The 16,078-nt window shown below is 42.8% G+C and overlaps 1 protein-coding gene and 1 long non-coding RNA gene across 4 annotated transcripts in view; one reads left to right on the forward strand and one right to left on the reverse strand.

Moving 5' to 3' along the window:
- The window catches only part of CACNB2 (calcium voltage-gated channel auxiliary subunit beta 2), a 384,628-nt gene that overhangs the window by 274,293 nt on the left and 94,257 nt on the right, over window positions 1–16,078 (forward strand). The gene's annotated exons all lie outside the window — the stretch shown is intronic.
- Window positions 1–16,078, reverse strand: part of LOC142827355 (uncharacterized) — a 47,319-nt gene that overhangs the window by 3,933 nt on the left and 27,308 nt on the right. The window contains exon 2 of the long non-coding RNA XR_012902063.1: window positions 11,761–11,833. This is a non-coding gene — a long non-coding RNA (uncharacterized LOC142827355). The remainder of the gene's footprint in view (window positions 1–11,760; window positions 11,834–16,078) is intronic.

The following is a 16,078-nucleotide window of genomic DNA, read 5'->3' on the forward strand; positions in this document are numbered from 1 at the left end:
AGCTCTTCTCTATGACAATGACAGAAATGTACGTTTTTTTCCTCAAGTTTCTTAAATGAAAGTTTTAAATTCTTGCATGTCCTATGACTCCAGGAACTGGATCTTTTAGGAAAGTACCAAATTCTGCAAGACTCATAATAAAATCAGGAGCATTAACTGTACCTGCCCATTTACCTGTCAATTTGTATCCTGTTCTCCATTAAGAAAGTGAAAGAGTGGGAGGAGTCCTGGCCATTCCTGTTCACTTCAGAAGCAAAAGCCCTCCTGCATACACCACCACATCAACGTCCTCCTTTGTCCCTGTGCTTATGTGCTTTAAAAAACACATTCTTTGAATAAAATCCATTTTAATAGTTTCTGAGTTGGGCTGTCTTTAGCAAACTGCTGAATTATTGGAGTTTAAAGTTTATAAGAATTGAAGATGCTGGATGACCTGTTAAATCATGCCAACCAGTTAGAATGATGATATCAGATTCAATTTTATGGCAGAGAACTCATTGTTCCTGAAGCAAATTAGGGTTGTTCCTGAAGCAAATTAGGGTTGTTGTGTTTTCCACAAAGGTGCTGGAAATGGAAATGTTTGTTCTACAAAACACATTTAGTCAGCAGAGAGAGCAGTAGTGTACGAACAACCTTCTTGTTTAAATAGAAGAGGCTTGTTGGCTTCATATTTTCCGTGTAACATTTTTTTTATCCAGATTTGTTGACATTTAGGGCATGTAGCAAGGTCTGTGTATTTTTCTCAGCTTTCTCTGAGTGAACAGGCTGAGCAGGATAGGAGTTATTTCAGGGCTGGGGAAACTTCGTTGATGGTTCAAGAGTTCTGATGTATACATTTTTTTCAAGTTTTGTATATCTTTTCTTTAAATACAGGTATTTAAAGAATTTGCTAGATTTTAAATAAATCAATTCATACAGTAGGAAGATCTGTTCAGACAAAGCCTATTGCAGTATTTGGCATAATGATGTAAATGAGGGTATGTCTACATTACCACCCTAGTTCGAACTAGGGTGGTTAATGTAGTCATACGAACTTGCAAATGAAGCCCAAATTTGAATTTCCCAGGCTTCATTTGCATGTTGCCAGGCGCCGCCATTTTTAAATGTCCGCTAGTGCGGACTCTGTGCCCGCGGCTACACGCGGCATGAACTATATAGTTTGGAATAGGAAGCCTAGGATGAAGTAAACTTGGTAGACTCTGTGTTCTGAAAAATGATTCTGTAATGATACAGTAGTGCCATGTTTACATCTCAGTGGTCTCTTATGAAATGCACTTAGTTCAGGGATGGGCAAGAGAGCCTCCTCTGGCCAGATCCAGCCTGCCAAACCATTTGATCCAGCCCACTGCTGCCCTAACACTCCCCTGCCCCCAGGCCAATCAAGACCTGGGGACACAGGAGTGTGCAAAGTCTCTCCCCTCCCCTGCTCCCCTACCAGGGGTGCATAACACCTAGAGTGAACTGCCAGCTGTTCTGAACAGCTAATGATTCACTATAGGTGCTGTACACCCATTGCAGGGTAGAGGCAGGGGCAAAGACTTTACATGCTCTCCTGCCTCCAGCCCCTGATCATTCTGGGGGTGGGGAGGATCGTGTGAACATTCCTCCCAGTCTTCAAGGGGTGCATGGCACTTAGAGTGAACCAGCAGCTATTCAGAACAGGAAAAACTTAAAAAACAACAAATAGTCTGGTAGCACTTAAAAGACTAACAAAACATGCAGATGGTATCCTGAGCTTTCATGGGCACAGCCCACTTCTTCAGATGACTGGAGTGTTGGAAGTCCAGAACCAAGAATAAATAAGGAGAGGACGGGGGGGAGGAGGGGGAGGAAAGGACATCGGGTAGAAGACCACCCCAGTCCCCTCACCACCCACAAAATCACCTGGCATGCACCCCCCCCATCCACAAGAGGCCCCAATCCCACAGCCTCCCACAGCGCTCCACTATCGATCAATGGGAGCTGCAGGAACAGCATCTGCAGGCAAGGACAGCACATGAAGACCCCCTGTGCTGACCCTCCCAGGGGCTACAGGGACATGCCTGCCACCTCCAGGACCACAACCACCATCAGGACAATTACTCTGGACATGACAGGTTAGGCTTTTTAGAACTCACTTCTAAAAGGGTTAGCCGAGCCAGTCTGTAACAGGAAAAAACTTAAAAAAACAACTAATAGTCTATTAGCACCTCAAAGACTAAATAGTTAAAAGAGGCTGATAAGAACCATTAGTTTGCACTAGGAAAGGAAGAGTGCTAACACCAGATTCTACATAGAAATCAAGAACCATTAGCACCTTCATTATTTGTTAGGTTGATAATCTGCGAGCCATCCAATATCACGATTTAGACCAATATTGAGAGTTAAACTTGAGAATGAAGTGGAGTTCCAATCCTTCTCTGTGTGTTTGGCTTGTGGAATTGGTCTGAAACAAAACAGTAACTTGTAGATCCCTTAAGTGTCCAGGGAGATTAAAGTGTTCCCCAACAGGTTTTTGTGTGTTGCCTTTACGTATATCTGATTTGTGTCCATTCATTCTTTCTCGTAGGGACTGTACAGTTTGTCCAATATATATGCCCCACTGTGATCCCCATTAAGGGATCTACAAGTTGCTGTTTTGAAGTTATTTGAAATAGTGGTTTGGCTGAGTAGACGCAAAGTTATTTTGGAATAGTGGTCATTATTCCAAAATAACTTTGCTGTGTAGACATACCCCTCATCTCAAAAAAAAATATATTCGAAAAGGGCAATAAAGAGGGCAACAAAAATCATTGGGGCTTTGGAACGGGTCCCATATGAAGAGAGATTAGAAAGACTTGGACTTTTCATCTGAGAAAAGAGGAGACTAAGGGGGGATATGATAGAGGTCTATAAAATCATGACTGGTGTGAAAAAAAGTGAATAAGAAAAAAGTTATTTACTTATACCCACAATATAAGAACTAGAGGTCTTCTCAGATCCCAACTAAACTAGTAGCATATGTTTAAAATGTCTAGTAGCTTGAGCTCAAAACATGATATAACTTAAAATTGAATGAACTTTAAATGCTTATTTAGTTCAGCAAGTGACAAAGATTGTGCTCTATTACTTAACTGATTCAGTTTAATTCTGTGATGTTTCTGTCTTTGAAATAAATCTGTCACAAAGTTTTAACTGAAACCTTCCTTGGGGGAATTCTTGATTGAAATGTGTGGCACCCTTTGGCTCCAGCTTGTCTATAATGTTTTGTAAAATGAAGGCCTCTCATACTTTTTAAACTAGGCTTTGAATCTCCTAGGTTTTCTGAGATGTATTAAGTTGTTCCATATCCTATTGTGTTGGCAATCATTTAAACTCCATGGCAGAAGTGGAAAATTGATGTTTGCGTGATGGTGTATGTACTTATAATAGGTTAAATGTAGTCATGCTCATCTAAGTTACAGTGATTGTTCTGAAAGGGCTATCCAGTTTTGTCAACTTTTTTCTTGAGTGAGTAGTATAGCAAATCAAGGGGCCCCACTGCTAAAACTATTACCCACTCCTGGCCTGAGGTATAGTCCACATCAGTTTGAAATGGATGAAATCTGCATGCAGAAAGGGAACTAAGATAATGGTTCCTCACCTGTTAAAGATTATAATCTTTGTCTGGGCCTACTTAGTAGAACTAGATTTTTTTTTTTTCCCCCATCAGTTACCTTTTCAGTAATTCACTGGTAAGGTTTAATAGTAATGGTTTTAGTCTGTCAGAATGTACAAAGCTGATGAAGTAAAATATGCCTGGCTCTTGCTATCTCAAGTCTGGAAAATCTTATCACAGACTGTTTAAAGGAACACAACATTGTTGGTGGAAGTACTTTGACATTCCCATTGATTGCAAATCAGATGAAATATTTGAAGACATTAGCAAAGAACAGTGTTTTGTTTGTGTAACCCCAACAGACGCAACCAGACCTGGAACCTGTGGAGCTTAGTACATGAGCCTCTACTGCTTGAGCTATAATGTCAGCTGGCTCTCAGGTAAAGCCATAAACAAGTCCAGCCAAAAAGTATGCGGGGCCCAAGGCAGCACGCTGAGCCACACGGCCACGTGGCTTCCAGCTGGGAGCTGGGCAGCGTGGGGCCCTGAATGCGTGGTGTTGCGGGGCCCTGAACGCATGGGGTCCAAGGTGACCGCCTCGCTCACCTTGCTCAAGGGCCAGGCCTGGCCAGAAAGCACATTTATTGTTTCTCTCTGTAAGTGTTCTAAGTGCCACTACACATGGAAGAGTGAACCACACCCAGAAAGTGTGTGGGTTACGTAGGCAAAAAGACTAGGTATTCAAAGTGGCTATATGTGGATGCAGTAACAGTATTGTTGTACCCTCTTAGGGAGACTACTTACATGGAAGGTAATAAAAAAGAGTCTTGTCCTGCTTCAGGATCTGCTAGCACAATCCACTATCTCCATGCTGGGTCTCATTTAGTGAAATTTGAGCATCCTAAAGTCAAAAGGCTGTTACATTCTATACTAGTTGGCATTTCCTAAGGGCTGACAATTTCATGCTCAGCCAAATATTGACAAAGGGATCTATTACTAAGGCTAGATTATTGTCCATCAGTCTAGTTGAGCACACATCTGCCAACAATGCTATTTCATGTAAACACTATAAATGACTGACTTTGGGAAAAGTACCACCACTTTTTCTCTCTTTTAAGAGCCATGCAGTCAAAATGCCCCAGGTAGCCCCTCCAAAACAGGGTCAATTCTACAGGCCCCATGTAATAAAATAATAGTCCCATCTCTTAGATAGTGACTAGACAGAAAGGTGGAGGAAAACAAATACATGGGAAAGCAGAGATAGAAAGGGTGATGCCACAGTAAAGCAAGTAGGTAAGGAACAATAAACTCTAGACTAATTTTGCCATCCGTCAAGCTATTGTTGGCTGGTAAGGCTTTGTAATAATCATGACAGAGGTAAATATGAAGGCCACATCTCTAGTCCTGTGTATGACAACTGAGTTAAAAGGTGTTCCCCGGTTTTCTTCCCAATATCTCTATTTTTAATTTTAAATGGTGCCAGGATGCATTCCATTTGCCTTGTAGTGATGTGACATTTAAACTCTTGCTTTGTATTTATGCTGTTTTAGAGTGTTTATACACTACTTATTTAACAAATTATACAGTACAAAGAATTCATGAAGCAGCATGTTAAACAAGGATATATTTTTTTATACAAAACTACATGCTGACAAACATGTAAAATATATTCTGTAGCTTTTACAAATGCAACTCTCTTCTTCCTAACATTTTAAATCTATGACTTCAGTAATACACACACTGTTTTCTTGGTTATTTCTTATAGCAATTATTCCATTTTAGTACATGTTTGAATGTGTAAGAGTTTGAGCTTTTCAACTATGGAAAAATCTTTGATCCACTTTGGAAACCATATTCACTGTGAGGACTGACTACAGCCAGTCCCCAAGTTGCGAATGGTCGACTTATGACCATTTGCAGTTACGACCAAAGCTGTCGTAAATGGCAGACTCCGAGTTATGAACGCAATCCGTGCTTACGAATGGCGCGGTTGCGTGTAACTCAATGGGGTCCGACTTACGAACAAACCGAGTTACGACCAATTGCTTGGTCTGTAACCGGTTCGTTAGTCGGGAAGAGGCTGTATAGATAATTGTGACAGCAGTTGGTAATATCAATGATTCTTGAATATGTAGATATTTAAGAAGACATTTTTCACCAAATAGTTAATATTGATGTAAATACACATTCTGACAAAATGTTTGTCACATGATTCTGTGCTAGCAACCCTAAGGAAATATTGACAAATCCAATTATCTTATCTTTCAGAGCAGGGGTCGGCAACCCCTGGCACACATGCCACAAGTGGCATGTGAGCTGATTTTTACTGGTACATGGGGCGGAATCTCAGCCCTGCCCCTTCCCTCCCCACCGCACAGTGGAGAGCCTGTGCTGCGGCTCAAGACTCAGCCATGCAGCTGCAGGCTGGAGCACTAGCTCTGGCTTCCTGCTGGGGGAGCAGGGAGAGGTGTGTGTGCTCCTCCCTGGGGCTGCCTCCTGCTTCGGAAGGGCTGTTGTGGAGAAAGGATCTTCCGCTGCCTATTGCGCATTCTCCTTCTCCTCCTCCTCCTCATTCATCATTATCAAACAATAACAGCATCCTCTTCATTGTTGCCCGATGTCATGTGAGCCTCCTAGTAGGTATCCACAGAGAGTTTTGGGATACTGGTAGGGTCCCCATCTAGAATGATATGCAGTTGCTCATAGAAGCAGCATGTCTGTGGCTGAGAACGAGAATGACTGTTCATGTCCCTTGTCTGCTGGTACACTTGTCTGAGCTCCTTTATTTTCACATGGCATTGCTTTGTGTGTCCCTCATGTAGCCCTTGTTCCCCCGTGCAACTTTGACACAGATGTCAGAATTTCATCTGCTGGTTTGGAGCTCTGCCTGCACAGACTATTGTCTCCACACAGCCATCAGATCCGGTGTTTCCTCTATGCTGCATGCTGAAGGCATTTGCAGTACTGGGCACGCATGGTCAGCTGTGCTAGTGAGCTCTCCATGCTGTTCCAATGGGAAATGAAAGTTCAAAAGTTCCTGGAGCTTTTCCTGTGTACCTGGCTGAAGTGCAGTGGAGTTGAAAATGCTGCCCAGAGCAGTCACAGCAGAAATCTCCTGGAGGCCTGTCCCTGCGAATTACAGGTGTCTGTGTCTACACTAACCCAAGTAAAGTTAGATGCTTGACTGTAGCACTATGCCCCTCTAACAGAGGTGGAGTATGGGAGTTGATTTTACAAGTCCTTTAGGTTGGTGGAAAGGACTTGGTAGAGTGGATACACACATTGTAAATTCACTCTAATGTGACATATGTCAACCCATGCCATAGTGTAGACCAGCCCTAGTTACATTTATCTTTGTCTTTGCCACTGTAAGTCTAGACTTAGCAATACTCTGTTGGGTCTGACTCTGAAGACCGAAAACCCTATTACAACATGCAGTAGGCTGTCTCCTTAGGAAGACAAGTAGATGATAAAGCATCATGTTAAAACAAATAACAGAAATATTCAAAATGCAAGACTTGGAAGCAATGATAGATTTTAGCAACCCAGACATGTGTTAGTAAAAGAAATAAAGGATAACACAAACTGCCTCAGCACATTCAAGCATCTTATTGGAAGTGTGCTGCTTACCAGGAGCTCGCATTCAGGATGTGACCGAGAGTCTTCCAAAAGTGATTAAACCTTTGAATTGCTATCCCTTCCTGCTTCTCCATGTAGGGACTAACGATATGGCCAAGAACGACCTTGAGCAGGTCACAGCACATTATGTAGTGCTGGGAAGAAGGATCAAAACATTTGAAGTGCAAGTGGTATTCTTGTCCATCCTCCCTATTGAAGGAAAAGGTCCAGGTAGGGATCGTTGAATTGAGGAAGTAAACGCGTGGTTGCGCAGCTGGTGTCAGAGAGAGGGCTTTGGTTTCTTCAACCATAGGACTCTGTTCCTGGCACAAGGATTGTTAGGAAGAGATGGGATCCACCTAACCAAGAGAGGAAAGAGCATCTTTGCGGGCAGGCTTGCAAACCTCGTGAGGAGGGCTTTAAACTAGGTTTGTTGGGGGATGTTGACCAAGCCCTGTGGTAAGTGAGGAAGTCAAATTCTAGGAAGAAACACAAAGAGGAACGAGCAACAAGGGAGGATCCCTGATTCAGATGGAGAAGGTAGGATGATCAGCTGGTTATCTAAGGTGTTTGTACAAAAATGTAAGAAGCCTGGGAAACAAACAGAAAGAATTAGAAGCCCTGGCCCAGTCAAAGAACCATGATTTGATTGGAATAACAGAGACTTGGTGGGATGACTCGCATGACTGGAGTACTGTCATGGAAGGGTATAAACTGTTCAGGAAGAACAGGCAGGGAATAAAAGGATGAGAAGTTGCATTGTATGTAAGACAGCAGTATGATTGCTCAGAGCTCCAGTATATAGAAGGAGAAAAGCCTGAGGAGAGTCTATGGGTTAAGTTTAGAGATGGAAGCAACAGGGTGAAGTTGTGGTTGGTGTCTGCTATAGACTACCGAATCAGGTGGATGAGGTAGATGAGATTTTCTTCAGACAAGTGAGAGAAGCTTCCAGATGGCAGGCCCTGATTCTCATGGGGGTCTTTAATCAACCTGACATCTGTTGGGAGACTAATAGAGCAGTACACAGACAATCCAGGAAGTTCTTGGAGAATGTTGGATAACTTCTTGGTACAAGTGCTGAAGGAACCGAGCAGAGGCCATGCACAGCTTGACCTGCTGTTCACAAACAGGGTGGAACTAGTAGGGGAAGTAGAGGTGGGTGACAACCTGGGAAGCAGTGATCATGATTCGGTAGATTTCAGGATCCTGATCAAAGGAAGAAAGAAGAGTAGCAAAATACACACCCTGGACTTCAGAAAAGCAGACTTTGACCCCCTTAGAGAACTGATGGGCAGGATTCCCTGGGATGCTTACATGAAGGGGAAAGGAGTCCAGGAGAGCTGGAAGTATTTTAAAGAAGCCTTATTAAAGGCACAGGAAGAAACCATCCCGATGTGCAGCAAGAAAAGCAAATATGGTAGGCAACCAGATTGGCTTACTGGGGACATCCTTGGTGAGCTTAAACACAAAAAGGAAGCTTACAAGAAGTGGAAACTTGGACAGACAACTAGGGAGGAGTATAAATATATTGCTCAAGAATGCAGGGGAATTATCAGGAAGGTGAAAGCGCAATTAGAATTGCAGCTAGCAAGAGATGTGAAGGATAACAAAAAAGGTTTCTACAGGCATGTTAGCAATAAGATGATGATCAGACAGGGTGTGGGGCCCTTACTGGATGAGGTAGGTAACGTAGTGACAGATGATGTGGGAAAAGCTGAAGTACTCAATGCTTTCTTTGCCTCTGTCTTCACGGACGAGGTCAGCTCCCAGACAAATGCACTAAGCAATGCAGTATGGGAAGGAGGCGGACAGCCCTTGTTGGGGAAAGAACAAATTAGGAACTATTTAGAAAAGCTAAACATACACAAATCCGTGGGCCTGGATTCAATGCATCCGAGGGTACTGAGGGAGTTGGCAGATGTCATTGTGGAGCCTTTGGCTATTATCTTTGAAAACTCATGGAGATCGGGAGAGATCCTGGATGATTGGAAAAAGGCAAATGTAGTGCCCATCTTTAAAAAAGGAAAGAAGGACAATCCAGGGAACTACAGACCAGTCAGCCTTACCTTGGTCCCCGGAAAAATCATGGAGGGGATCCTCAAGAAATCCATTTTGAAGCACTTGGACGAGGGGAAAGTGATCAGGAATAGTCAACATGGATTCACGAAGGGCAAGTCATACCTGACCAATCTGATTAGCTTCTATGATATGAGTTGAATATGAGTCAACAGTGTGATGCTGTTGCAAAAAAAGCAAATATGATTCTAGGTTGTATCAACAGGTGTGTTGTAAGCAAAACTCGTGAAGTCATTCTGCTGCTCTACTCTGCACTAGTTAGGCCTCAGCTGGAGTACTGTGTCCAGTTCTGGGCTCCACATTTCAAGAAAGATGTGGAGAAATTGGAAAGGGTACAGAGAAGAGCGACAAGAATGATTAAAGGTTTAGAGAACATGACCTATGAAGCCAGGCTTCATGAACTGGGCTTGTTTAGTTTGGAAAAAAGAAGATTAAGGGGGGACATGATAGCAGTTTTCAAATATCTAAAACGGTGTCACAAGGAGGAAGGAGAAAATTTGTTCCTCTTGGTTTCTAAGGACAGGACAAGGAGTAATGGGCTTAAAGTGCAGCAGGGGAGGTTTAGATTGGCCATTAGGAAAAAATTCCTAACTGTCAGGGTGGTCAAATATTGGAATAAATTGCCAAGGGAGGTGGTAGAATCTCCCTCTCTGGAGATATTTAAGAACAGGTTAGATAGACATCTGTCAGGGATGGTGTAGGTGGAGCTTGGTCCTGCCTTGAGGGCGGGGGGCTGGACTCGATGACCTCTTGAGGTCCCTTCCAGTCCTATTAGTCTATGATTCTATGATGAGGTAACTTGTTCTGATGATATGGGAAAGTCAGTGGATGTGATATACCTTGCTTTAGCAAAGCTTTTGATACGGTCTCCCACAATATTCTTGCCAGCAAGTTAAGGGAATATAGATTGGATACATGGACTGTAAGATGGATAGAAAGATGGATAGACTATCAGGCCCAACGGATAGTGATCAAAGGCTTGATATCAGGCTGGTGGTTGGTTTCTAACAGAGTGCCCCAAGGATCTGTTCTTGGACCAGTTTTGTTCAACATCTTTATAGTTGAACCTGGATGGGGGGATGGATTGCACCCTCAGCAAGTTTGCAGATGACATTGAGCTAGGGGAGAGGTAGAAATCAGGGATAGGGTCCAGAATGACCTGGACAGATTAGATGATTGGACCAAAAGAAATCTGATGAGGTTCAACAAGGACTAGCATAGCATTGTTACAGGCTGAGGACCGACTGGCTAAGTAGCAGTTCTGCAGAAAAGGACCTGGGGATTACAGTAGATGAGAAGCTAGATATGAGTCAACAGTGTGCCCTTATAGCCAAGAGGGCTAATGGCATATTAGGATGCATTAGGAGGAGCATTGCCAGCAGATCCAGAGAAGTGATTATTCCCCTTTATTCGGTTCTGGTGAGGCCACATCTGGAGTATTGTGTACAGTTCTGGGCCCCCCACTATAGAAAGGATGTGGACTTATTGGAGAGGGTCCAGCAGAGGTGACCAAAATGATAAGGGGGCTAGAGCGTGTGACCTATGAGGAGAGACTGAGGGATTTGGGTTTGTTTAGTCTGCAGAAGCGAAGAGTGAGGGGGGATTTGATAGCAGCCTTCAACTTCCTGAAGGGAGGTTCCAAAGAGGATTGAGAGAGGCTGTTCACAGTAGTGACAGATGGCAGAACAAGGAGCAATGGTCTCAAGTTACAGTTGGAGAGGTCTAGAGTTGGATATTAGGGAAAAATTATTGCACTAGGAGGGTGGTGAAGCACTGGAATGGGTTACCTAAGAAGGTGGTGCAATCTCCATCCCTAGAGGTTTTTAAGTCTCGGCTTGACAAAGCCCTGGCTGGGTTGATTTAGTTGGAATTGGTTCTGCCTTGGGCAGGGGGCTGGACCTGATGACTTCCTGAAGTCTCTTCCAGCTCCATGAGTCTATAATTCACTTCTAGTTTCAGAACATGGAGGAAGTAACCAGGGAAACAGTTATTTTAGACTTAATTCTGATTAATGGGGGAACTCTTTGCAGTCATGAAAGTTAAATGATAGATCCTGTGCTTCTAAGGAAAGGAAGACATGAGAGCAGCTGAATAAACACAATGGAATTCAAAAATGCAGATTTTAACAAACTCAAGAGTACTCTTTCCCTCTTTTTAAGGGGAAAAAATAGTTCAGGGAAGCTGGCAGTTTCTGAGAGAGACACTGTTAGACACAACAACACACTGTCCAGATGTACAAGAAAAATATACTATTAAGAGGCCAGTTTGGTCTTCATGAGCTCTTTACTTACTTGATGATCAAAAATGAATCTTACAAGAAGTGGAAATGTTGACAAATTGCTAGGTAGAAAGAAGTACAAAAGAATAACACAGGCATTTAGGGACAAAATCAGAAAGGCTAAGGCACAAAGTGTGTTATTCCTAGCATCGGACATAAATATCCTTTCAGAAGAGAATATTTAAATACATTTGGAGCAAGAGAAAGACTAAGGCAAGTGAAAGTCCCCTACTTAGAGGTGAAGGAGCCTCTTTGCCGCCCTCAACTGCAGACGGAGCACCAACTTTTCTCCTTCTCTTCATTCTCTGTAGATAGAAATTGAGTTCTAGTTAGTTAGTTAAATATTGTTCTGTTTTCATTCTAATAGTTGATAGAATTACTTTAAAAATATTTCTCATACATAGTTAGTTAGCAATTGTAAATAGTTACTGTGCAGTCTCTCGGGGCAGCGCATTGCGTGCAGCATACCTCTCAGGCCTTTATATATATATATAAAAAAAAAAAGCGAACAAGGACAGCATAAAAGCATGCAGACAAAATGCCAGGCTCCCCGGGATTGAAAAAAATGTGAGAAATGCTGTGACCCTATGCTCACTTCAGATGGCCACGGCTCCTGTATTTGCTGCCTGGGTGATACTCATGTCCCCTGGAAATGTGTTCATTGTTGCAGCCTCATGGCCAAGGCTTGTAAGTACAGAGTGTTAAGGCTGCATATGCTACTGTTTGAGCACTGTAAGTGCTCAAGCCTCAGTCAAACAAGAAGGGCAGAAATCACTCCAAGGCTTCTTCCCCACAGAGGAAACCCGCAAGCTCCCCTGCACCTAAGACGCTGTCAAAAAGAAAGGTCTCACTAGCCTGTTCCCACCCGCCGCAAATGAGCATGGGAGATAAGCCAGGCACTTTGGGCATTGAATGCCTCCATGCCACAATCGTCCCAGAATCAAAACCATGATTGGCAAAGAGTGCCGCACCGGTTACCCTGGCGCCAAGGAGATCTGACACCCATGGCCTGGACAAGTCCACAGCACCGCCAGCACCATCTGGAACCACAGGGCTGAAGAAAGCTAGGTCTAAATCCTCCAAACCCTTGTCTCGCACACCGAGCCTGGAGTCAGCGCCATCACTGCCGGCATCAGTGCCTCCTCCGCTGGCACTGCACCTCTCAGCACTGTGGCAAACTTCATCAAGCTACCACCGCTCTTCAGCATTCCCGCAAAAGTATATTACACCAGTGCTGGATCCAGAACCGAGATCCAGATCCCCCTATGATTCTTTATTGTGTCATTGCTCTTACTTTCCTCTATCCCTTCAGGACTCCTCCTCCTCCTCCACCACGATTGCCTGTTCTGTCTCACTACAGTGACTACCAAGATGACCTCAGGTGTATATTTTCGTCTCAACACTCCTCTCCAGCAAGAACCCACATGTCTTACGAAGGACATCGAATGTGGTATTCGCATCCTCCTCGGTGGTATCCAGATTCGTCTTACCACCCTCACCATCTACCCTGCTGGTGTCCATGCCATCACTGGGTACCCGCATGGTACCAGCATCCTCCACACCGGCTCACAGATCTATACCCCCTCTCATCCACACTCTCCATCACCTCCAACAGAAGATCTAGAGTTGGAAGAGGGGCACACTGCAGATGACCCTAATATTCAACAACCTGACATTTCACCAACTGACAAATCTTTTTCTTCACCAGATGAAGCATTTATTCCTGATGATCCCTTGCCCACAGATATCCTGAAACAATTTCAGGACTTATTCAAAAGAGTTGCTACCAGCCAGAAGGTTGTGTTATCAGGAGTGCAAGAAAAACAGAAGAAACTGCCACCTTCCATGAAAGTAAGAATTACGCTTCCTTTAGATGAAACAATTGTGGAAGCAGCAAACAAGGCAAACACCAGCCACAGTTCTCCCCACCACTCCCCACCCACCCAAGTAATAAGAGGGCCAGCAGAAAATATTTTGTCCCCTCAAAGGGCATGGGTTTATTTCTGCACTGTCAGCCCAAATCCTTAGTGGTTGACACTGCAAACCAGAGATCTAAGACCGCTCAATATAAATCCAATGTTCAGGACAAGGACCATAAGCGCCTGGACATATTCGGCAGAAAAATGTATTCCTCCTTGATGCTTCAGCTTCATATAGGAAATTATACAGAACTTTTAGCCAATCACGATTTTGACAATTACGCAAAACTAACGGAGCGGATGCAACATCTTTCTGATGGGTCCTCCCATGCATGTGTGGCCCAACCAGATACTACTCATAAAAGTCTCTGATCTGGGGTACCGGGACCAGCCCAACATCAACAGTGGAGCACCCATAGGGACACACATCGCGAAGAACCATCATTACTGCACAAGTTGAGTACCTGTCTTTAAAAAAGAAGAACAAAAAGGACCCAAGGAAGTATAGACTAGTCAGCCATATTTGATATCTGGAAATATAGTAGAATAAATTAAGTCAACCATTTTGTAAGTACTTAGCCTAGAAGACAGCAGCGTATAGTAGCCAGCATGGATTTCTGAAGAACAAGTTATGCCAAATAGCCTAATTTACTTCTTGGATAGGGATCCTAGCCTATTGGATGGGGAGAAGCTGTAGATGTGCTGTATCTTGGTTTTAATAATGCTTCTGACACAATCCCACATGACATTTCTCATAAGCAAACTAGGGAAATGTGGTCTAAATGAAATTACTGTAAGGTATTTGTCTTACTCAAAAGCTGTCACTCTATATCTGACCTATCAGTCCTCATCCTCAAAGAAAACCTGCATAACCACTTTCAAAAAATGAGACAGGAAGCTAAGCTTGTAATTTTACTAGGTTAGTTCAATAAAAGATATTACCTGAATGCTCCTGAATATTACCTGCCCAAAGTATTTCTCTAATACACAGAGAGCAGTTATCAATGGTTATCTTTCAAACGAGGAATATAGGTTAAATTGGGGCCCTCGTGAGTCTGCCCTGGGCTAGTACTAATGAATAAAAAAAATTGTGGATACCATATTTGGAGGGTTTGCAAGCACATTGGAGGACTGGATTAAAATTCAGAGTGACTTTTATAAATATATAGGGTACATCTACACTTGCACCCTAGTTCGAACTAGGAATGCAAATGTAGGAGACCGAAATTGCTAATGAAGCGGGGATTTAAATATCCCGCGTTTCATTAGCATGATCTCACTGGCACGTTACTCTGCTGAACAGCTGTTTCGAAAGTGAAAGTGAGCTCCAGGATGCGTTAGTTCGAACCAAGAGGTTTGGTTCGAACTAATGTTACTCCTCATTTTTTGAGGAGTAAATTTACTCATTTTTTGAGGAGTAACGTTAGTTTGAACCAAGGGGTTTGGTTCGAACTAAAGCATCCCAGCATGCACTTTCACTTTCGAAACAGCTGTTCAGTGGAGTAACGCGCCGGCGAGATCATGCTAATGAAGCGCAGGATATTTAAATTCCCGCTTCATTAGCAATTTCGGTCGCCTTCATTTGCATCCCTAGTTCAAACTACGGTGCAAGAGTAGATGTACCCTTAGAGAATTGGCATGCAATCAACAAGCTGAAATTAAATAATGACAAGTGCAAAGTACTGCACTGAAAAATGAAAAATCAAGTGCACAAGTACACTACAGGAAATGACTGATTAAACATCACTACCGCAGAAAAAGATTTGGGAATTATAGTAGATCATGAGTTAAATATGAGTCAACAATGTGATGCAATTCTGAAAAAGACTAATGTCATTCATGACTGTATTAACTAGAATGCCTTATGTGAGACACAGGAGGTAACTGTTCTGCTCTGTTTAGTCTTAGTGAAGCCTCAGCTAGAGAGAGTCCAGAGGAGATCAACAAAAATGAAAAAAATTAAAAAACCTGACATGATGAAAAGAGAAAAAACTGGATATGTTCAGTCTTATTTTAGAAAAGAAGACTGAGTGAGAACCTTGAAATAGTCTTCAAATATGTTAAGAGCTGTTTATAAAGATCAATTGTTTTTGGTGTCCCATGAAGGTAGGACAAAGTTAATCTGTAGAAAAGGAGATCCAGATTAGATATTATGAAAAGCTTTCTAAGTTTTGGGGTAGTTCAGTTACTGGAGTAGTGTACCAAGGCCTGGTCTATGCTAGAGAATTATTTTGAAATAACCACTCTTATTTCAAAATAATAAATTGAGTGTCCATACTACCATTGCTGGGTATTTTGCAATCTGTACTCCTGCTTTCCTTGGGAAATAATGCTTATTTCAAAATAGCGGTAGTGTGGATGCTCTGCTGCTTCTATTTTGAAGTAACTACTCTCCAGTGCTTCCTGAGGCTCAAAGTCGAGGTAGCACATTCACAATAACAGAACCTGCCTCGGACTAATTTTGAGGGTCCTCTGTAGTGGGGTGTCACTATTTTGATTTTGTTATTTTGGGAGTTATTTCAAATTTAGTTATTTCAAAATAATTTCTTAGTATAGACATACCCCAAGAGAGGTTGTGGAATCCCTGTCATCGGAAGTTTTAAATAACAAATGAGAAGAAAACCTGCCAGG

The sequence above is a fragment of the Pelodiscus sinensis genome, chromosome 2, assembly GCF_049634645.1.
Source record: "Pelodiscus sinensis isolate JC-2024 chromosome 2, ASM4963464v1, whole genome shotgun sequence".
Lineage (NCBI taxonomy): Eukaryota > Metazoa > Chordata > Testudines > Trionychidae > Pelodiscus > Pelodiscus sinensis.